We start from the raw sequence: 18,510 nt of genomic DNA on the forward strand, positions 1-18,510 counted from the left end.
TTATTGACAGCTTCCATAATTATAGATAATAAACCATGATAATTCCTTCCTCTCCCCCACTTTCCCCTCCCCAAATCTACTGTGCATCATATCCCCTTCCCCTCTCAATTAGTGTCTCCTTTATTTTGATCTCATGATCTTTTCTTCCTATTATGAGGGTCCTGTGTAGGTAGTGCCAGGCACTGTGAGGTCATGGGTATCCAGCAATCTTACCCTTCCTTTGCCTCTTACATGCTTTCAGCCACCTCTTCTGCAATGGACTCTGAGCCTTGGAAGGTGTGATAGAGATGTTTCAGTGCTGAGCACTCCTCTGTCCCTTCTTCTCAACACCATGGTACCTTTTGGGTCATTCCAGTGGTCACCACCATCTGAAGAGAAGCTTCTCTAACCAAAAGTGACAGTAGTGCTAGTATATTGGTATGAATGTTAAGAAAGTGCTTACATGGCAGTTTGGTGAGCATAATATATACATTCAGCCAGGCAAGAGGAGGTGTTATCCTCCTAGGGCTCATGGCCTCCCCAACATAGGCTTTTGACTAGGTTTGAAGTACGAGGCATGTATTCCCTCCCACAGAGCACTCCAATTAGAGAGTGGTTGGTTTCCACCATAACAGACATGCCACTATTGTACCCATTGGCTCATTTGGCCTGGCTGGCCAAACTTAAGGCTTGTAGTGTCCACTGTTGTTTATCTCTACTGGTGACTTCTGTTTCTCCCATGGCTCTGCATGCAGCACAGGTATATCCAGCTTTCTGTCAGCTGTTCTACAGCAAGGAAGTTTTCAATTGAGCTCCAGCTTGATTTCTCAGTAACCTTGCAGCACAATCATGTGAAGTTGTTAATAATAGAGTCTTACCATCTATTTCTGGTGGGAAACCAGGAGCCTTGGCAATGGCCTATAATGTTTTAAGGGGCATCAGGGAACTTCCTGGCCAATCACTCACTGGAAGGTATCCTATCCCTGGCACTGAAAATTTTCTAGTAATAATCTGTGGCTTCTGGATGCACCATTGTCCAAAATAGTAGATTTCCATATGACATATTCATAGCGTCTTAGTTTTGATTAACACTTCCACCAAGCTTCCTTCAATCTCTTCCCTTGACCTTACTTAGGCTATTCTACCCACAGTAGTCTGTTCATATTACTCTTTTTAAATATAAGTTTTAAAATTATTTTTATTAACAACTTCCATGATTATAAACAATATCCCATGGTAATACCCTCCCTCCCCCACTTTCCCCTTTGGAACTCCATTCTCCATCATATCCCCTCCTCCTCTCAATCAGTCTCTCTCTTATTTTGATGTCATGATCTTTTCTTCCTATTATGATGATCTTGTGTAGGTAATGTCAGGCACTGTGAAGTCATGCATATCCAGGATGTTTTGTGTCTGGAGGAGCATGTTGTAAGGAGTTCTCCCCTTCCTTTGGCTCTTACATTCTTCCTGACACCTCTTCTGCCTTAGACCCTGATCCTTGGGAGGTGTGATAGAGATATTTCAGTGTGGAACACTCCTCTATCACTTCTTCTCAGCACTATGGTACCTTCTCAATCATCCCAAGATCATTGCCATCTGAAAACAGAAGATTCTATAACCAAACGTGAAAGTAGCATTAATATGTATGTATGAACATGAAGAGAAGTGATTACTGGGCAGTTTGATGAGCATAGTATATACATTTAGCCAGACAGCAATAGACAACACACCCCTATGGCTCATGACTAACCCTGTTTTAAGTTTTCAGTATCAGGGGTGTACTCCCTCCTATGGAGCGGGCCTCCAGACCAATTAGAGGGCACTGGTTTCCACCATGAGAGAAGTGCCACTATTGCACCTGTTGGCTCTTTTGGACTGGCTGGCCAAATATAAGGCTTGCAGTGTCCACTGTTGAGTATCTTCACTGATTTCTCTCTCCCCCATTGAACTGCATGCCGAATGGATTCTTCCAGTTTTCTGGCAGCTGGCCTACATGGAGGAGGTTTTCAGCTCAGTTACAGCAGGATTTCTCAATGGCTTTGCAGCCCAAGTAGTGGAGTCTTCAGCAATAGGGTCTTACCATTTATTCCTGCTGGGAAACCAAGAGCCTCGGCAATGGCCTATAATGTTTTGGGGGCATCAAAGACCTCCCTGGCCAACAACTCACTGGAAGGTATCCCATCCCTGGCACTGAAAATTTTCTAGTAACAATCTACTGAGTATTTCATTGCCAAAAAGTAGGTTTCCATATGATTTATTTATATCCTCTTAGTTTTTGATTAGCCCTCCCTCCACCTTTCCTTTATTCAGTCTCTTCCCCTGACCTCCCTTTAGGCCTTTTCACCCCCATTAATCTATTCTTCTGCTTACATATATACAATACCATCCTATTAAGTATCTCCCTCCCTTCCTTTCTCTTCCTTTTATATCTCTTTTCTAACTTACTGGCCTTTGCTACTGAACTTTTTTTCCTACTCACACAGAAGTTCAATCATCTGTAGCTAGGATCTACATATGAGAGAGAACATGTGATGCTTGGATTTCTGGGCCTGGTTTAACTTACTTAGGATAATCCTTTCCAGATCCATCCATTTTCCTGAAAATTTCATAACCTCAGTTTTCTTTACTGCTGAGCAGAACTCCATTGTATAAATGTGCCATATCTTCATTATCTACTCATCACTTGAGGGACATCTAGGTTGGTTCCATTTCCCAGCTATTGTTAATTGAGTAAAAATAAACATGGTTGAGCAAGTATCTCTAAGGTAATGAGAAGAGTACTTAGTATATATGTCTAGGAGTGCTATAGCTGGGTCATATGGTAGATCTATTTTTAGCTGTCTCAGGAACATCCATACTGATTTCTACAATGGCTGGACCAGATTGCAGTCCCACCAACAGTGTAGAAGGGTTCCTCTTTTTCTGCTTCCTCACCAGCATTTATGGCCATTTGTTTTCATGATGGTAGCCATCTGACAGGAGTGAGATGCAATCTCAACACAGTTTTAGTCTGCATTTCCCTGATGACTAGGGATGTAGAATATTTTTTTAGATGCACATATGCCATCTGTATTACTTCTTTTGAGAACTCTCTATTTAGTTCCATAGCCCATTTATAACTGGGTTTTTTGATTTATTATTTAATTTTTTGAGTTCTTTGTATATCCTAGATATTAATTGTTTATCAGATGTATAGCTGGCAAAGATTTTTCCCATTCTGTAGGGTGCCTCTTTGCTTTATTCACAGTGTCCTTTGCTATACAAAATCTTTGTAATTTCATGAGGTCCCAGTGGTTAATCTGGTGTTTTACTGCCTGAGCTACTGGGGTGACATTCAGAAAGTCTTTGCCAAGACCAATATGTTGAAGGGTTTCCCCTACTGTTTCCTCTAGCAATTTCAGTGTTTCAGGTATGATGTTAAGGTCTTTAATCCATATGGACTTAATTCTTGTCCATGGAGAGACAGAAGGATCTACTTTTATCCTTCTATAGATATAAATCCAGTTTTCCCAGCAAAATTTGCTAAGGAGGCTGTCTTTCCTCCAGTGAGTATTTTTGGCATTTTTGTCAAATACCAGGGGGCTGTAGCTACCTGTACATACATCTGGGTCCTCAATTCTGTTCCACTGATCTACATGTCTGTCTTTATGCCAGTACCATGTTGTTTTTGTTACTATGGTTCTGTAGTATAAGTTAAAATCAGGTACGGTGATACCATCAGCCTTATTTTTGTTGCTCAGTATTGTTTTAGATTTTTTTGTGCTTCAAAATGAATTTTTGGATTGTTTTTCTATATCCATGAAGAATGCCTTTGGAATTTTGATAGGGATTGCATTAAATGTATAGATTGCTTTTGGTAAGATTGCCATTTTCACAATATTGATTCTTCCAATCCAGGAACAAGGGATGTTTCTCCACTTTCTAGTGTCTTCCGCAATTTCTTGCTTGAGTGTTTTAAAATTCTCATTGTAGAGATTCTTTGCTTCCTTGGTTAGGTTTATTCCAAGGTACTTTATTATTTTTTTTGATGCAATTGTGAATGGGAGTGATTCTCTGATTTCATCCTCTGTGTGTTTGTTGTTAGCATATATGAAGGCTACTGATTTCTGTGTATTTGTTTTGTATCCTGCTACATGGCTGTAGGTTTTGATCAGCTCTAACAGTTTGCTAGTAGAGTCTTTAGGGTCCTTTATGTATAGAATCATGTCATCTGCAAATAATGATAACTTGTTCTCTTCCTTTCCAATTTGTATCCCTTTTATGTGTGTCTCTTGCCTTATTGCTATGGCTAAGACTTCCACAACTATATTAAATAAAAGTGGGGACAGTGGACACCCTTGTCTTGTTCCTGATTTTAGTGGAAAAGCTTCCAGTTTTTGCCCATTTAGTAATATGTTGGCTGTAGGCTTGTCATAAATAGCTTTTATTATATTGAGATATGTTCCTTCTATTCCCAGTCTCTGTAGGACTTTTATCATAAAGGGACGTTGGATTTTATCAAACACTTTCTCTGTGTCTAATGAGATGATCATGTGATTTTTGTCCTTCAACCCATTTATATAATGTATTACATTTATAGATTTGTGTATATTGAACCATCCCAGCATCTCTGGGATAAAGCCTACTTGGTCAGGGTGAATGATCTTTTTGATATATTCTTGTATTTTGTTTGCCAATAGTTTGTTGAGAAGTTTTCTAATTTCTTAATATAGGCACTTAAAGCTATATATTTGCCTCTTAGGACTGTCTTCATTGTGTCCCAAAGGTTTTGGTATGTTGTGTTCTCATTAACATTTGACTATGAATTTTTTTTATTTCCTTCTTGATTTCTTCATTGACCCATTTATCATTTAGTAGTGTGTTGTTTAATTTCCATGATTTTGTGTATGCTGTATAACTTTTCTTGTTATTGACTTGTAGTTTGATTCCATTGTGGTCAGATAGAATGCAAGGAATTATTTCAATTTTCCTGTATTTGTTAAGATGTACTTTGTGTCCTAATATATGGTCTATTTTAGAGAATGTTCCATGTGCTGTTGAAAAGAATGTGTATTCTGCAACATTTGGATAAAATGTCCTGTATATATCTGTTAGGTCCATTTGTCCTATGACCTCATTTAATCCAGATGTCTCTCTTTATTTTTTGCTCGGATGACCTGTCAATTGATGAGAATGGGGTGTTGAAGTCACCCACTGTGTTTGGTATTATCTGTGACCTTTGTTCTAATAACATTTGTTTCATGAAGTTGGGGGCCACCATTTTAGGTGCATATATGTTTAGGATTGTAATGTCCTCCTGTTGGAGTGTGCCTTTAATCAATACAAAGTGACCTTCCTTATCTTTCCTAATTAATGTTGGACTGAAGTCCACCTTGTCAGATATTCAGATAGCAACCTCTGCTTGTTTTATAGGCACCATTTTCCAATCTTGCCCCCTAAGATAGTGTCCATCTTTTAGAAAGGTGAGTTTTGGATGCAATAATTTGAAGGATTGTGCTTTTTAATACAGTCTGCAAATCTATGTCTTTTGGTTGGGGCATTGACGCTGTTGATATTAAGAGTTATTATTGAAAGGTGCATATTTATTGTTGCCATTTTCTTGTGTTTCTTGTATTAACTAGTACTTGAATATGGTTTGTTTATTCCAGGTTCCTTATATGTTTGTTTTTCTTTCTGACACTGAAAGTTTGTGTTGAGTAATCTGCTGTGACCCTGATGGGCTTGCCTTTGTAGGTAACTTGATTTTTCTCTCTTATTGCTTTCAATATTTTTTCTTTGGTTTGTATGTTTTGTAGTTTAATTATAATATGGCAAGGAGAGGTTCTTTTCAGGTTTTGTCTTTTTGGTGTCCTAAAGGATTCCTGTATCTGCATTGGCATCTGTTTCCCAATTTGGGGGAAATTTTCTTCTATGATATTTTTGAAAATGCCTACTATGCCATTGGAGTGAAATTCTCCTTTTACTATACCCTGAATTCTTTTTTTTTTTTTAATTTATCAGTTGTTTAATTAGGTTCTTAGTAAGAAATTTAGAACACCAATTTGTAAGGATAAACTCCATTGGATAGAGCAAAAACCGGCCGCAGGTAGCCCTGGAGCTGAGGAACAGCTTTGATCTTTGGCAAAATCCACAGCTTTCTGATCCACTTTGCATTGCTCTGTAATCTCGTATTTCGCCTTCCCTGTGTCAAAGAGCTCCCCTTCCTGATGCCTGGGCTTCTGCAATTTCTTCTTCTTGAAGTATGCATCAGGGAGGTGGTTAGGAATTTTAACTTTGCTGATATCAAATTTTGTGGAGGTGGCAATGACAAACTTTCGGTGTGTTTTATGCAGAGGAACTCGACTGACAGAAAGAGGTCCCATCACAGGGAGTAAGCCACTTTCCAGCTGCTTCAGGAAAACCACTCTCTTGCCTCTGTGGCATCCTGTGAGGATGATCAGGATGGTCCTGGGAGTGATGCTGGCACGTAGCCTTCTCACATGCTGACTGAAGGGTTTCTTGCCATGGCTCAGCAGCTTCCCTGGCACGTCTTCAGTGGGATAATACCTAGGCATTTTATGAAGCTTAACCACGCGGGTACCTCCATTCTCGTCACCACCCATTGGTTTTGTGACCGCAGCAAGAACCTCTTCCCTTTTTCTTTTTCAACCTTGGATTTGGCAAGCCAGGTTTGGCAGAGCACACCTTTAATCCCAGCACTTGGAAGGCAGAGGACTGCCATGAGTTTGAAGACACCTCACACAAAAGTCATCTTCCTGGCTGGGCACAATGGTGCATGCCTTTAATTCCAGGCAGAGGTAGGAGGAATGTCATGAGTTCGAGGCCACCCTGAGAGCTCAAGTCAGCTTGAGCTAGAGTGAAACCCTACCTCAAAAAAACAAAACCAACCAAACAAACAAAAGAACTCATCTCCCTGACCTTTGTGCATCTCATTCTGTATATGGGACACAGGGACATGAATTCTATCCTACCTCAGACCTTTTATGGCTTACATCACCAGTTGAAGCCACTGAGTGTACTTCTCCCTATTCCTAAGCCATCCAGAACCACGTGCAGCTAACAAATATCTTAAGCATTTTCCAAATCCATGTTGGGCAGGCTGTCCACCAAAGCCCAGTTTTAAAGGTCCTACAGCCTTCACTAACCCTCTCACTGAACCATAACATGTCCATCACGTAACTTCTTCCACAGTGGAATGTGCCATTCAAGGTCCCTGAATCTGCTTTCCCGCCCACTCATCTTGCTTCAGGATAACCTATGTCACTCCGTTTTGAGCAAGAGCTGTTTAACAAGGACAGTTTCCTTATCTCCACTCTCATCTTCCCTCCTTCCTAGGTCCCCCAGTTCGTTTTCCTCTAAGCAACCTAGGGGCTCTAAAGCCCGTTGGCCCCAAGGCCACAACCTGTTTTGCAGTTTCCATTGTGCAAGCCTTCCTCTGGGGGCAGCCTGACCCTGGCTCCCCTGGTCTAGGCAGCTGCATCCTGCTGACAATGCTATGGGTCAGTGGGTCAGTGCCATCATGGGCGAACTCCCAGAGCTTCTGCCATTTTCTTTTCTCCTTTTCTCTTCCCCCTCTGCCCCCTCTCTGTCTCTCCGGTTCTCTTTGCTTCCGTCATTTTCTGCTGGCAGTCCCCAGTCACCTAGGCCAGAAGTTACCCGTCAATAATGTGAAGTCAAGGTGCTGTCAAAGGCCCGTATAAAGCCCGGACCCCTCGGAGCTGGGCTCTGGAAGATTCCCCCGGGCTCATCATCACCATCATCATCATCATCATCAGCGTCACCGTGGTCCGTCTTGATTCTCCGCCGTCTCTGGTGGCCTCGGTTTCCCAGCACATCTCAGGACAGAACGCCAAAGTGCATCCGCGCAGGCGCACCGTGGTTCCCCGCAGCTCCCCGAAGGCGCCCCAAGCTTAAGAAGCGCCTCGCCCACCGGGGAGAAGCTTGGCCTGCTCACCGGGTGGGCGACAGGAGCGGAGCCCATGTCCAGGGAGGCTCCAGTGGCGGGGAGACTGCGGACCTTCCTCCGGGGGTCCTCTCCCCCACTATACCCTGAATTCTTTTTTTTTTTTTTTTTTTTTTTTCGAGGTAGAGTCTCACTCTGGTCCAGGCTGACCTGGAATTAACTCTGTCATCTCAGGGTGGCCTTGAACTCATGGCAATCCTCCTACCTCTGCCTCCCGAGTGCTGGGATTAAAGGCCTGCGCCACCACCCCCGGCAACCCCTGAATTCTTTAGTTTGATTTTTTCGTAATGTCAGGAATATCTTAAAATTCTCATTCACACTTTCCTATAAGTTTGTCTTTCTCTTTGTTGGACTCTATTAGAAATTTCACCCGGTCTCCTAGTTTAGATATTCTTTCCTTCATCCATTGTACTGGTGAGATTTTCTACAGTTTTTTATTTCATTGACTGTGTTCTTCATTGTTAGTAATTCTGAATGGTTTTTCTTTATTTTTTTCCATTTCCTTATTTATGTCCTGTATTGACCACCTCATTTTATTAAATTGATTTCCTGTGTATTTTTGATTCCTTTGATTTCCTCTTTCATTCCTTTGATTTTCTCTTTGACTTCTTTGAGCATAATTATAATCATTCTTTTGAAATCTTTCTCAGGCATTTCCTCTAACTCATTCTCACTGGAGGTCATTTCTGTTGCATTAATGCTTTTTGGTGGACTTATATTGTCTTGATTTTTGGTGTTTCTTGTGTTTTAATGTACATATTTTTCATCTTGGATTAATTTAATCCTTGGATTTTCTAATTAGCTGCAGTGTTATTACATGTATCAATCAAACTGATGTCTTATATCTTCAGGGTAGGAGCTTAAGTTGCTAGGTGTGGCTGTTAGAGACTCAGAGTATCTACAAAAGTTACCCTTGATGTTGGGTTTGCTTGCTATGAGAGATTCAAGTAGACTGAGTGGAGCAAAATATAGGCAGATTCTCAAATTTAACTAAACAGTATACACATTCATTGAAAAACAGCACAGAATATTTATGCAAGAGTAGATATTCTGACAACCAGATCTTCTAACAAAGTCTCAGTGCCTTAGGATGTGTGTTGCCCCACACTCTTAATCCTGTGAACTAGGTGGCCAACATTTCTGGTCTGTTGAGGGTTCCAAGTCAGCTTGTGACCAAGTGATACCCTTCCCTAAAGAACAACAGAAGAGGAAAAAAGCCGCTATAAATCAGGAAGCTGCAGATGACAAGCCCAAAATATAGCTTATTTAAGAATGGCAAATCCGACTATCCATCACTTTTAACATATAATTTATCCTAATATGGAAGGTGCAATTAGCACTTCCAATTCAAGCCTATATACCAGGCTTATTTGGCGGGTACTGACCTGGTGTAATCCCAGTTGACTTTTGGGTTGATTTTGGTCCCAGTTATTCTGAGTTCCTGCTTGGGTCCCTCTTTGGTGCACTGTGGATTCAAGTAGGCTGGCTGGGTCTTTGGATCGCTGCTGTGGTCGCTGGTGCCGGGTGCTGTGAGCTCCCTTCCCCAGGTCTCTGGTGCTTGCTGGAGCTTGTGCTGGCAGCTGGGGAGGGGAAGCTGTGGATGGTGGCTCTAGTTCTCCCGCTGGTCCATGTGATCCTCTACCTCAGGAGCTGCTCTTCTGTTCTTCCCTGCTGTCTTCCCTTCACGTTTCTTGAGTTTGTGAGGAGCTTCTGTGTGAGTGGAGAATCCCCTCACCTGGCTTTTCCTGTGGCTCAAGCCGAGCCTTGCAGCTGTGGCCCCGCATTCCTGGTATCCCTGCTGCTGGAGCCGCTTCTGCCTGCCTCTGTGGGCTCGAGATGCTCTGGATCTCTCTTACTTCTCTGCTGCAGTTGGTAATTTCTTATACACCTCACTTTTTAGTAGAAGAGTGTATTTTGCTGGTTTTTTTTTTTTTTTTCCTTTTTCTTCCCTAGGCTGCTTTGGTGTGGTTCCTACACTGCCATCTTAACTGCCACAGGAAGTATCTTAACTACATACTTAGATGACCATCTGGGATACTTGCCAGCAGTTTGAGAGGTTATTATTTCTAACTTTGTTGAAGAGGTGTGCCTCCATGTTGCATATGGCCATATTTGCATGTCAGAAAAGATTCTATTCTGTTTTAAACTTTTTATTGACAACTGCTGTAAATGTGGTACATAAATATGCTACAAAGATCTTGCTTTTGTTAGGAGTTGCCCAACCGGAAGAGGTTGTCTATGTAAGTTTTTTTCAATACTTTTGGTTTTGTTTTTCTTTTTCAAGGCAGGGTCTCACTCTAGCCCAGGCTGATCTGGAGTTCACTATGTAGTCTCAGGATGGCCTTGAACTCACAGTGATCCTCCCACCTCTGCCTCCTGAGTGCTGGGATTAAAGGTGTGCGCCACCACGCCCGGCTTTTTTTTTCCCCCAATTTTTAAAATTAATTATTTATTTATGAGAGAGAGAGATAATTGGCATGCCAAGGCTTCCAGTCTCTGCAATTGTACTCCAGACATGTGCACCATCTTGTGAGCATGTGTCAATTTGTACGCATGTGTCACCTTGTGCATCTGGCTTAAATGGTTCTGGGGAGCCGAACACAGATCCTTACCCTTTGCAGGCAACTGTCTTAACTGTTTAGCCATCTCTCCATCCCTGTAATTCTTTATTAGAATTCATTCCATTGTGGTGATATTCCAAGGACTGGGTACAAAGATTAACCATCTTTCATTTTACAGAGAAAGTTTGTTGTCATAAGTATGTGAATAGCCCTGTCTCCTGTTGGAAATGAAAATTTCAGGGGTCAAAGACACTCATAAGGATATCTAACAAAGCAATTGACTTCTGCGGAAGTGTGCCCAGCATCTCTAAGTCAAGGTAGCAAGGACACTATGCTGGTGGTCTGTTCAGTCTTTCTTCTCTATCACAAGGGGATCTGACCTTTTCCTCATTGGCTAAGGCTCAGGCTCACAATATAATACATTATTGGCCAAAAGAAAAGCCTGTGGGAAGCTGGAAGATATGAAGAAGTTAATAAAGTCCTGTTGAGCCAATTCCAAGGATTTAAACAATTCTTGGAACTTCATATACAAAACGGAGGGAGGTTATAGTTGAAAATGGAGTCACACAGGCCAGGTGAGGTGGCACACGCTTCTAATCCCAGCATTCAGGGGGCAGACGTAGAACTGCTGTGAGTTTGAGGCCAGTTTGGGTTTACAGAGTGAATTCCAGGTCAGCCTGGGTTAGAGCGAGACCTTATCTCACAAAACCAAAATAAAATAAAATAGAGTCACTCTAGTTTGATAGAGAAGACCTGTTTTTCCTCACACCTCCAATATGAAATTAGCACTAAACATGTCTATTTATTTAAATTGCTTTGCTTTTAATTAGCTCTCTTCTTCCCCTCTTTCTTTCCTTTTCCTCCCCTTTCTCTCCCTTCTTCCCCCTTCTCCTCCCTCACTGCCTTCTGCCTTTCTTTTTTCTTAAATATATTTTTATTATTTATTTATTTAGTTTTTAGTTGCTCAAGATAGGGTAATGTGGAATTCACTGTGTGGTCTCAGACTAGCCTTAAACTCATAGTAGTCCTCCTACCTCTGCATCCCAAGTGCTGGGATTAATGGTGTGCACCACCATGCCCTGCTATATATATTTTAAAAATATTTTATTTTTTCATTTATTTGAGAGAGATACAGAGACAGGCATGGGGTGGGGAGGAGAGAATGGGCACACCAGGGCCTCTAGCCACTGCACATGGACTCCAGATGCCTGTACCACCCTGTGCATCTGGCTTACATGGGTACTGGGGAATCCAACCTGGGTCCTTAGGCTTCATAGGCAAATGCCTTAACTGCCAAGCCATCTATCCAGCCCCTATATTTTTATTTGAGAGAGAGAGAGAGAGGGAGGGAGAGAGGAAAGAGAGAGAATGGGCTTACCAAGGACTCTATCCACTGCAAATAAACTCCATACGCATGTGCCACCTTGTGCGTCTGGCTTACGTGGGACCTGGAGGATCCAGCCTGGGTCCTTAGGCTTTGCAGGCATGTGCCTTCATCATTACACCATCTCTCCAGCCCTTCTTAAATTTTTATTTTTATTTGAGACAAAGAGGGAGTCTTTTTTTCTTTTAAGTATTTATTTGAGAAAGAGGGAGAGAGGGAGGAAGGAAGATAGATATGGGCATGGGCCTCCTGACTTTGAAAGTGAACACCAGACATATACGCCACTTTGTATGTCTGGCTTTAAGTGGGTACTGGGGAACTGAAGCTGGGCCCTCGGGCTTCATAAGCCAGCGCCTTGAAGTGCTCAGTCATCTTTCAAACTTTCTTTCTTCCTTCCTTCCTTCCTTCCTTCCTTCCTTCCTTCCTTCCTTCCTTCCTTCCTTCCCTTTTCTTTCCCCCATCTTTCCCCTCTCTTTCCCTATCCCTCCTTGCTTCCCTTCCCTCCCTTCCTTCTTTCCTTTCTTTTTATCTTGCTGAGTTGCATGTATCCCAGGCTAGCTGGCTTTGTAACTGCAGGTGACCTTGAACTTCTGGCCCTCCTACCTCCATCTCCAGAGTGCTGTGATTACAGGCACTCGCATGCTTTACGAGGTGGCCTGTATCTAACCAGGGCTTTGTTCTCACAAGTACTAGGCAAGTGCTATAAAGGAGCGACCCCTCCAGCCCATGTGAGCCACCTTCTTAAAGCCAATCTTCCTGCTGTCTCTGTCTCTCTTTCCACTTACATATGGCTTCTGCATCTGTGGATCCAATAAACTGCGGATAAATACTGCTGGGAAGGTTGTGTCTGTCCTGAGCAGGTCCAGGCTGCTCCCTTTGTAATAATTCCTCAATGTAATATGACACCCATTTATGTAGTAGTTACAGTGTACTCAATAGCTTCAGCCTTCTAAAGATGATTTCAAGTACACAGGAGGTTGTGATTAGGTTACATGCAATCCCTTGCCATTTTATATAAGGGGCTCAGGCCTTCATGGAGTTTGATACCCACGCAGGTCCTAGAACTGACTCCACGGAATAGTAACCAGAAAGAGATAACTGGGTATACACACGGGTTTTGACTCCAAGAACCTCAACAAGTCACTGGGAACTAGGAGCCCGTGCTGTACGGTTAGCACCTGTTCCCGTCACTTGGTATCAGGGAAGTTCTACTCAGGTCACTCACACTCTGAGTCTGTTTTGTCTTATGTAAACAGACATGAAACAATCTTGCTTTGCCGATCTGTGCACTTATTGGAGTCACAGCCAGGACTGGGTTGAAGCTGGAGTCCTAGAGTTCAAGTCCACTCTCAGGTGCTCACCCTGCACAGCCCCGGTTTGGTCGCGCCTTAGTCCTGGCCCTGAGCATCAGAGTGAACATTGGACAACAGAGCCCAGATCTTGCCCACTTGTAGCCTTTGTCAGGACAGGGGCCATATAGTTCTTAATCTTATGTTTATGTCTTTATGTCCCCTGGGCCCCAGTGCTGGGCTGAGAGCCAAGGACATAAAAGAGCCCAATAAATATTTAATGCATAAATAAATATTCCTTTAGTGACACAGTCAGGGAAATCAAGCAAAGATGATAAGAAAATAAATGTGGGGATTCTAAACAATCAGTCTCCCAAGAGAGTGCAGGGAGGTATAAAGAACATTTGTTGCAGTCATGTGTGTTGAGAGAAGATCTTACTCTGGAATGAGGTCAGTACAATCTCTTCTGTCACGTGTTCCAGGACAGTGTTGCAGTCAGGTTCACCTTGCTGGCAGAAAGCACCTGACCAAGAGTAGCTTGTGGGAAAAAAGGTTTATTTTGGCTTCCAGACTTGAGGTGAAGCGGCACTGCATCCCTGCCCAAATTCTCAGGACATGGGCATAATTGCAGGCCTCTCACACAAACTGCTTCTAGCTCTTTCTCACCCTCAGGAGCCAAACCTCACAGTCCACAGTTCTTACTGCATTCAGGTCTTTTAACTCTGACCAGAATAATCCATCAAGCTGTACTTACAGCACTGCAAGGCATCTCTTAGGCCAAGGTTTCAAGCCCTCCCACATTCCACTTGACAATCATCTCCAAAAGGCCAAAGCCACACAGTCAGGTGTCTCATTCCTTAGTACCACTTTATTGTTGTAGTCAAATTTGTATTTCTGGCAGAAATCACCAGACTAAGAGCAGCTTTTTGGGGAAAAAAAGGGTTTATTTTGGCTTACAGACTCTAGGGGAAGCTCCATGATGGTAGGGGAAAATGATAGCATGAGAAGAAGGTGGAAATCACCCCCTGGCCAACATCAGGTGGACAACAGGAACAGGAGAATGTGCTAAACATTGGCAAGGGGAAACTGGCTATAACACCTATAAGCCCACCCCCAACAATACACTGCCTCCAGGAGGCATTAATTCCCAAATCTCCATCAGTTGGGAACCTAGCATTATAACATCTAAGTTTATGGGGGACACCTGAATCAAACCACCACAGATGGGATGCTTCATTTATAATCAAACTGCTTATAACCTGGAGTCAAATCAAAGACGGATACTTTTCTTTAAAAAGCGGGGCGGGGGGGGGGACTGAAGAGATGGCTCATCAGTTAAGGCACTTGCCTACAAAGCTAAAGGATCTTGATTTGATTCCTCAGGACCCACATAAGCCAAAATCACAAGGTGGCACATATGTCTGGAGTTTGTTTGCAGTGGCTGGAAGCCCTGGCATGCCCATTCTCTCTCTCTCTCTTCCTCCTTTCCTCTGTCAACTCAGTAAATAAAAATAAAACATTTAAAAAAATTAAAAGAAAGTATTTTATCTATTTATTTATTGGAGAGCAAGACACATGGGGGTGGGGGGAGAGAGAGAGAGAATGGGTGTACCAGGGCCTCACCCAAGTAAACTCTAGACTCATGTGCTACCTTGAGCATCTGGCTTACATAGGCAGCTGGAGAATCAAACCTGGGTCCTTAGGTTTCCCAGGTAAGCGCCTTAACTGGTAAGCCATCTCTCCAGCCCAAAGTCTGACATTGTAACAAATACTGGTACAAAACACAAAACTCCAAAGGAGAAAAATACTCTTATAATTTATAAAAAAAAAAAAAGAGCTTTTCTTCAGACATCCATTCTGGAAATAATTTTTTCTTTCTTGAGGTAGGGTTTCATTCTAGCCCAGGCTGACCTAGAATTCACTGTGCAGTTTCAGGGTGACCTCAAACTTGTGGTGATCCTCTTCTTCTTCCTCCTAAGTTCTGGTATTAAAGGCATGTGTCACTATACCCAGTAAATTTTTAAAAATATTTTATTTTTTTTATTTGAGAGAGGGGGGGAGCGGGAAGAGGAAGAGCAGAGGCAGAGGCAGAGGCAGATAGAGAATTGGAGGACCAGGGCCAAAAGACACTGCAAATGAACTCCAGACACATGCACTACTTTGTGCATCTGGCTTTACATGGGTACTGGGGAATTGAACCTGCATCCTTTGGCTTTGCAGGCAAGCACCTTAACTGCTGAGCCATATCTTTAGTTTCTGGAAAGGAATTAAATTTTTTTGTTTATTTTTATTTATTTATTTGGGAGCGACAGAGAAAGAGGCAGAGAGAGAGAGAGAGAGAGAGAGAGAGAGAGAGAGAGAATGGACACACCAGGGCCTCCAGCTACTGCAAAGGAACTCCAGATGTGTGCGCCCCCTTGTGCATCTGGCTAACGTGGGTCCTGGGGAATCGAGCCTCGAACCGGGGTCCTTAGGCTTCACAGGCAAGCACTTAACCACTAAGCCAATTTCTCCAGCCCTGGAAAGGCATTTTTAAAAAATATTTTTACTTATTTATTTGCAAGCAAAGAAAGAAATAGAGATAAGAAAGAGACAGAGAGAGAGAGAGGGAAAGAGAATGGGTGCACCCGAGCTTCTAGCCACTGCACACCAATTCCAGACACATCAGCACTTTTTACACCTGACTTTACATGGGTACTGGGGAATCACACCTGGCTTGTTAGGTTTTCCAGGCACATGCCTTAGCAGCTCTCCAGACCCATGGAAAGGATTTTTTTTTTTTTTTAAAGATAAATGTCATGTAACAAGAATATTCTCTCATTTAAACAGATAGGCTGGTACATGTCATTCTAGAGTTAGATTTGAAGTTGCAAGGTTATGTAAATATAATTTATGTTTATCAAAAAAGTCTAATCATGGGCTGGAGAGATGGCTTAGCGGTTAAGCGCTTGCCTGTGAAGCCTAAGGACCCCGGTTCGAGGCTCAGTTCCCCAGGTCCCACGTTAGCCAGATGCACAAGGGGGCGCACGCGTCTGGAGTTCGTTTGCAGAGGCTGGAAGCCCTGGCGCGCCCATTCTCTCTCTCTCCCTCTATCTGTCTTTCTCCCTGTGTCTGTCGCTCTCAAATAAAAAAAAAAAGTCTAATCTTATTTTGGGTATGAATAATATGTGTGTACCCTAAATGAATATCTGTTTGGAAGAGTGATTTTGCAGCACAAACTTTGCAATAATGACTTTAGCTCTCCTTTTATTCTAACAATGGTTTAAATTTCAGAAAGGAATAGCTGGAATTCTTTTTTTCTCTAGGGACACAGCTGAAAGGTGAAAGGCAGCGGCTCCCCTTGTCCCAGGCCCGCTGAGGACGGTGAGAAGGGAAGCAGAGACGCGTGCTGGGTGGGAGCAGCTCTTCCCGCCGCCCAACTCCGCTCTCCCCGGAGTATCCTGTGAGTGCGCGCGTGAGGCCTGACGATGAAGTGAGGGGTTCCTTCCCAGAAGCCTGGGTAAAGAGGTACACTGGGCCTGAAGGAGCAGGGAGGGGTCCTCCTGCCTTCTTCACAGCACTCTGACGCCAGCAGCCCGTTTTCTCCTGCTGGTCTTTGGTCCATTGCTAAAAATCTTGCATTTTTTTTTTCCTTAAAAAAATTATGGGCTGGGTATGGTGGCATATACCCTTAATCCCAGCCCTTAGAAGGCAGAGATCGTAGGATCTCCCTGAGTTTGAGGCAACCCTGAGACTACACAGTGATTTCTAGGTCAGGCTGAACTAGAGTGAGACCCTCATTCGAAAAACAAAAGAAAAAAAAATAATAGGGCTGGAGACATAGCTTAGCAGTTAAAGCACTTGCTTGTGAAGCCTATGGACCCAGGTTCAATCCCCCAGTACCCACCTAACCTAGACACACAAAGAGGCACATGTGAATGGAATGGCTAGAGGCCCTCACATGCTCATTCTCTCATAAATAAATAAATAAAATATTTTTTAAAAATATGTTGAGCAAAAAAAGGGGGGGTGCCTTTTGGTTTTTCGAGGTAGGGTCTCACTCTAGCCCAGGCTGACCTGGAATTCACTATGTAGTCTCAGGGTGGCCTCGAACTCATGGTGATCCTCCCACCTCTGCCTCCCAAGTGCTAGCATTAAAGGCATGCACCATCATGCCCAAGTAATTTTTTTTTTGTTTGTTTGTTTGTTGTTTTTTGAAGTAGAGTCTAGCTCTATCCCAGGCTGACCTGGAATGCACTATGTAGTCTCAGGCTGGTTTCGAACTCACAGGAATCCTCCTATCTCTGCCTTCTGAGTGCTAGGTTTAAAGGCATGTACAATTTCCCAGCAGAGATGTTAAATGGATGCTCCAGAGCCTCCAGTCACTGCAAAACAATTCCAGGCACATGTGCCACTTTGTGCATCTGGCTTTATATGGGTTCTAGAGAATTGAACATAGGTTGTTAGGCTTTGCTGGCATGTACCTTAACCACTGAGCCATCTCTCCAGTCAGATATATTTTTAATATTTTATTTTTATTTACTTATTTATTTATTATAGAGAGAGAATGGGCACACCAGGGTCTCAAGCCACTGCAAATGAACTCCAGATGCATGTGCCTCCATGTGCATCTGGCTTACATGGCTTCTGATGAATGGAACCTGGGTCCTTAGGCTTCACAGGCAAGTGCCTTAACTGCTAAGCCATCTCTCTAGCTTCTGATTTTTAAAAGTGAGACAAAGAGACTTATTGAGAAAAAGGCCCCAAAGTGTCAGGGCAAACATACTTAGGGTTTCTGCTCACATCTGAAGAAGAGAAAGACATTTGAAAAAGGGGAGAGGCTGGAGAGATGGCTTAGTTAAGGCGCTTGCCTGCAAAGCCTAAGGACCCATGTTTGACTCTCCTGATCCCACATAAGCCAGACACACAAAGGTGAAACAAGTGTGCAAGGTCCCACATGCGCACAAGGGGGCACAAGTGTCTGGAGTTCAGTTTCAGTGGCTGGAGGTCCTGGCATGCCAGTTTTCTCTCGCTTGCTTTCTAGCTCTCTGTCATTAAAAACAAAACAAGCAAACAAACAAAAACCACAAAAAGAAAAAGAAAGGTTACACTTTCTGAGTTAGAGCTCAGAGGAGCAGGCAAGCTCAGCAGTGAAGGGCTGAGAGCAACTGCCAGGATGTTTTTGTTTGTTTATTAATGCCAATAGATATGAGGGGGAAATGATGCCATCTTCTTATTCTAATAATCCTTATTTTTAAAATTAAAAATAATGCTTTTGATAAGGAAATGCAAACAATGCACAAAAGTATACATTTGAGCAAAAAATCTCTCTTTCTAGGAGAGAAGGCCAAACCC

The 18,510-nt window shown here is 42.9% G+C and overlaps 1 protein-coding gene and 1 pseudogene across 2 annotated transcripts in view; one reads left to right on the forward strand and one right to left on the reverse strand.

Annotated features, from left to right (window-relative positions):
• Positions 1-18,510, forward strand: part of Mro (maestro) — a 63,740-nt gene that overhangs the window by 17,795 nt on the left and 27,435 nt on the right. Inside the window, exon 2 of one of the 2 annotated variants that reach the window (XM_045144039.1) lies at positions 16,482-16,618. The gene's annotated coding sequence lies outside the window, so the exon portion shown is untranslated. The remainder of the gene's footprint in view (positions 1-16,481; positions 16,619-18,510) is intronic. The other variant, XM_045144040.1, reaches the window with a different exon arrangement.
• On the reverse strand, positions 6,008-6,617 carry LOC123458762 (annotated as a pseudogene).

This window comes from Jaculus jaculus, chromosome 2, assembly GCF_020740685.1.
Source record: "Jaculus jaculus isolate mJacJac1 chromosome 2, mJacJac1.mat.Y.cur, whole genome shotgun sequence".
Taxonomy (NCBI): domain Eukaryota; kingdom Metazoa; phylum Chordata; class Mammalia; order Rodentia; family Dipodidae; genus Jaculus; species Jaculus jaculus.